We start from the raw sequence: 4800 nt of genomic DNA, 5'->3' as shown, positions 1-4800 counted from the left end.
GGTACAAATAGCGGCATGGCCACCCTCACAATCGTGCTCGCTTCGGCAGCACATATACTAAAATTGGAACGATACAGAGAAGATTAGCATGGCCCCTGCGCAAGGATGACACGCAAATTCGTGAAGCGTTCCATATTTTTTTCCACCCCCCATCCAGCCTTCCGACCCTGGAATAACCCCTCAGGAGGCCTTATCGGTCTCGACAACTCCCTGGAAGGAGGTTGGAGCCAGGCGGGGGTCGGTCACCTCTCCCAGGCAACCAGCAACAGGACAAGAGGACACAGCCTTAATTGATACAAGGGGAGGTTTAGGTTGAATATCAGGAACAATTTATTCATGGAAAGGGTGATTAAACATTGGAGTGGGCTGCCAGGGAGGTGGTGGAGTCACCATCCCTGGAAGTGTTTAAGGAAATGACTGGACATGGCACTTAGTGCCACGATCTAATTGACATGGTGGTGTTGGACTTGATGATCTCAGAGGTCTTTTCCAACCTGACTCACATTCTGTGACAACTCCCCTGAGCACCCCAACAGCTCCCAGGCCCCCAGAGACACAGCACAACAGCGGGTCCCTCACTGCTGCCATGCCAAGGTCCCCGCTGGCTCTGCAGGCACAAGGATGAGCAGGGGGAGCTGGGAGGGTGTCAGCCCTGGCTCAGCTCCTCCCAGCACTGCACAGGCCATGTTCCCCCCAGGCTGACCCAGAACCTCAGGGCTGTACCCAGGCTGGGTCCAGAGGTTTTCCTCAGCCCATGCACTGACTGCAATACCAAACTCACTAAGGTTCACTTACCAAATTCACATGGTTGCTACAGAGAATTGACTCATAAATGAGAAACTGCCACAAGCTTTATGTCCCTCCAGGGATTTGCCTCAGGACTCAGATTATTGTGCTACCACTGGCAAGTACCTTTCTGTATTTTATCTTCTCCTTATTATCCCCTGCCTTCTCTGGACACAGCCCAGTGCAGGTTCTGGCACTGCAGAGCTCTCCTGAGCATGGTACATGTCAATGAAGGGAACTCTCTATTTCTCACTATTTCCTTCTGGTCTCCCCAAAATGCTTTTATTTTCATGCAGGTTGTCTTAAGCAAAGCCAACCATCTGGCTGGCTTGAATCCTTCACCAGGAGTTCAGTGTAGTTCAACCACATAATCTCTGCTCAAACACAGAAACAGCTGGAATTCCTGCAGGTCCTGTAATTCACCTTCTTTCTCCACACTGTGGGATCTCGCTCTGTGGGATTCAGGGCTCGCTACCAAAAGAACAGGGGAAGGTCTGGCAAAAGCAGCAGCACTGAAGGTACAGGCACAGTCCAGAGCTACCAGGGGCTAAACAACTGGAGTTCCTTTGTCTGGAGGGTGTGTGTAGGAGAGCACTGAATCGATACGGATTCTGGCTCTTAAAGAACCTGCAGCTATTGTAAGAAAAAGGAGAGTTATTTTTAGAAGGCCTTTTATGAAGAGGCAGTGCCTTTTGTGGCTTTGGCATTGGGAATTTTGTTTCTATTCAGCCTGAATCCTGTGATGGGCTGAGCAAAGCTAAAAACGAGGTGGATGCTTTTTGAAAGAGAAAGCAGAACAGAGGCAGATGGTGAGGGGGAGAAAGTAAAAATAGGAAACACGAAACAAATATATTGTCAGAGATGCCATTTTTCTCTAGTAAAAATGTATTTGCTTATTGGTTTGTTTGACTGTTCAACTTTTTTTTACTGTATATTTTCTGCATTGAAAGCTTTATTTTACATTAGGTACCACACAGCATAACTGAGTTGCTTTCTAATATAAAAATTATTAATTCTTTGCAGATATGATGATAACTTAGATGAAAGACTCAAGCTATGAAGTTGATGTGAAAGAATTTAAATGTGATAAATCATCCCCAGCAGTGATCAGTAAATGTAAGGAATCCTACTTTGGTATTATTTTGTTTATATGGATCAAGGTGGAACGAGAATGCAGGTCTTGCTAAACTTCATTTTTCTTAAAATCTCTTGGAATAAAACAGTTCCTGTGTTGTATCACGAAGACCCAAATGACTGTGAGGTCGCTTTGGAAATGAGCTGTTTGAAAGCTGAGTGACAATTTATCTTTTATAATCTGTCCTTAACAAATTGGCGTGTTCTGAAAGTTCATTAAGAACTTTAACACGAGCAAAGACTCTTGCTGGAATGAATTCTGTTGTGATAAACCTTGTGGTTTGCAGCTTTATTCTCATTTCTATTATTAAACAGTTTCAGGTTAGAAACAGACTGATTAAAGCTATGAAAGATAAGAGTTGGTCTTTGGGGGGGTTATTAATGTCACTGCTGTGCTGTGTTTTTTAATGGGGTGTCAGTATTCCACTGTAATGGTTTGGATTCACCCTCTTGTCTTCAAAGTCTTTAAATAACAGATAACTGGAACCTGGGAGAACATCCCAGTTAAAGGACTGAGCCTCCCATGCATTCTGGAAACAAGCTACTTGGCAGGATCAGCTTGGTCTCTGGGTTTTATTCTATTGCACAGATAAATTAATTACTATATGAAGGAATTTGCATCAGCATTTCCAGGGAGCAGTTTCTCAGTCTCATCTCACAAACACTTATAAAACAGGAGACAAATGGGGTATTTAAACACATTTCTGGTTCTGGGTTCACTGATGGCTCCTGTAGCAACACAGGGCATTTTATATTGAAAATGCTGCTTCAGGAGGCAGAAAGCTTCTGGAGTTTGTAAGGTGCATTACTGCCATGCTTAGAGCTGGTAGCTAAATTTGGGAGCTCAAAGATGAGATGTTTGCTCCGGAAACTAATGAAGCAACAGGAAAATATTCATCAGCAGAAAGGTGGTAGCACAGCCAGGATTTTTTTAAACCTCTATGAATATACAGAAATATATATAAACCTCTGGAATTCCTTCCTGTGTGGCTGCAGTTGGGACTGGGAGGAGGCAGCTTCTGCACCTGGTGCCCTCAGTTCCATTTCCGTGCCTTGCTGTGGAAAACAAACCTCAACCTTTGCTGAGCTTGGGCTCTTGGCTCTGGAATTCCATTCCTGAGCAGCAGCTGATCTCTAACACATAATTCCTTGTACCAGGAATGCTGTTCTTTAAAGGACCTGAGTAAAGAGACCTTGCTGACAGGGGCAGGCAAGTGGTAAAACCAACATTAATGTAACATTGGTGGGACAATATTTAATATAAATATTGGTGTGTCACACAGCCAGGATCAGCTGAAGCAGCAGAAATTAACACTGGCTGACAAATCTTAATGAGAAGAATATAAAAACCTCCACAAATATGGCAAATATGTATTAACTTAAAGGATTTGATTTTTTTTTAATGTATTAATTAATTTTTGAGAACACGGGCACGGATTTGTTTTTAAATTCTGTTTTTAATTTTACTAGCAGGCAGGAAAATAGCAGATTGCTTAACTTTGTTGGCATAAGAGGTGAGTTGCTGCATAAATGCTTTTGTTTCCAAATTACTTGGAAGAAATAAATGTTGTCTGTACCCTCTTGCTTCTCCCAGCAGCTTTGTGATTTCAAGACAAACAAGAACTTAAAGCACACAACAGCTTTTGGTGGTTCACACAGTTCTGTTATTTGGAATGTGAATCTATTTATACAGACAATAACTATATTTGTGAAGGCAGTCAGAAGAGATAAGTATGAAAAGCCTCTTAACAGTCCCGTTTATTTGGAAACAGTGCCAGTAAGTATTTTACAGAAATAATGGTAAATGAGAAGGAATTATATTTAAATGAAAGAGTGAAGTGCAAGGTATTATCTCAATATACATATATCACTGAGAATTTGAGCTATTTTGAGAGAACTTGTAATTATGCCACAATAATCCTTTAAAACTTACTTCTCTATTAACTCACACAGTAAAACGTGCCATGAAAATCTGCTCACGTGCTGCAGCTGTAAATGAAAAAAAGACTGAGATAGATTTCAGGACGTGATGGCTTTTTTCTTCTTCACTTCTTTATTTTCAAGTTACGTAAATGTTGGACAACAAACAAAAACCCGAAGTGTTTTGGTTATTCAGCTCATTCAGCTCATTGAAATAAATGTTTCTATCAGCCTTCAGTCGCGTCCCAGCTCTTGAGCCAACTTGTTACTGTGATTGTACCAAAACCAACAGGAGAAATGAAAAAAAAAAAATTGGTACATGCCACTTTCCCTCTCCTGTTTATATAAAATTATCCGTAAATATTGCCAGCTACTGGTCTGCATTTTTATTGACTTATTTAACAATGCAGTGTGTGTCAGCAGGAGCGTGTGGAGGTGCCGAGCAGCTGGTGCAATGCAGCCTGTGTGCATGTCGCTGTTATAACACACTGTGCCAGCAGGGAGTCCAAATTTACGCTGCATTTCCTTTCTCTCTGTGTCACCGATTTAGTATTTTAACAGGTAACTCACACTTCAAACATTTTTTTGCTCTTCAGGGGACGATTCCAGTTTTGTCTCTGACTTGGCCTTTAAGAAGGTAAGATAAGTATTTTGGGAACTCCTGCTGGGAGTTGCTTGGGGAAACTTCAATTTTTTTATTTTTTTTTAATTATCGTGTATAACACATTTACTTCAGTTTGAGATCAAATGAATATTCAAAAAATACATATTGCGTTACCTCTTCCTCTGACCTTCAGCGATTTGTAGAGAGCAGTTTTTACCTGCGTACCGCTGACCGCTCCCTCAGCAGACGTGACCATACTTACGGCTCTTTTTTGACATTAAAAAAACCCTTTTTAAACCGTTTTCCTTAAACCCGGAGGGTCGGACCCGCCCCGCCCTCACGTGATTTTCGCGCCA

The 4800-nt window shown here is 42.0% G+C and overlaps 1 non-coding gene across 1 annotated transcript; it reads left to right on the top strand.

Moving 5' to 3' along the window:
- Window positions 1-33: 33 nt before the first annotated feature.
- Window positions 34-140, top strand: LOC112841103. The gene has a single exon (XR_003212741.1). It is a non-coding gene; the product is annotated as a U6 spliceosomal RNA (small nuclear RNA).
- The last annotated feature ends 4660 nt before the right edge of the window (window positions 141-4800 follow it).

The sequence above is a fragment of the Manacus vitellinus genome, unplaced genomic scaffold (genome assembly GCF_001715985.3).
Source record: "Manacus vitellinus isolate BGI_N305 unplaced genomic scaffold, ASM171598v3 scaffold_24_pilon, whole genome shotgun sequence".
Lineage (NCBI taxonomy): Eukaryota > Metazoa > Chordata > Aves > Passeriformes > Pipridae > Manacus > Manacus vitellinus.
The sequence above is the reverse complement of the archived record's forward strand: the minus strand, read 5'-3'. Positions and strand labels throughout refer to the sequence as shown.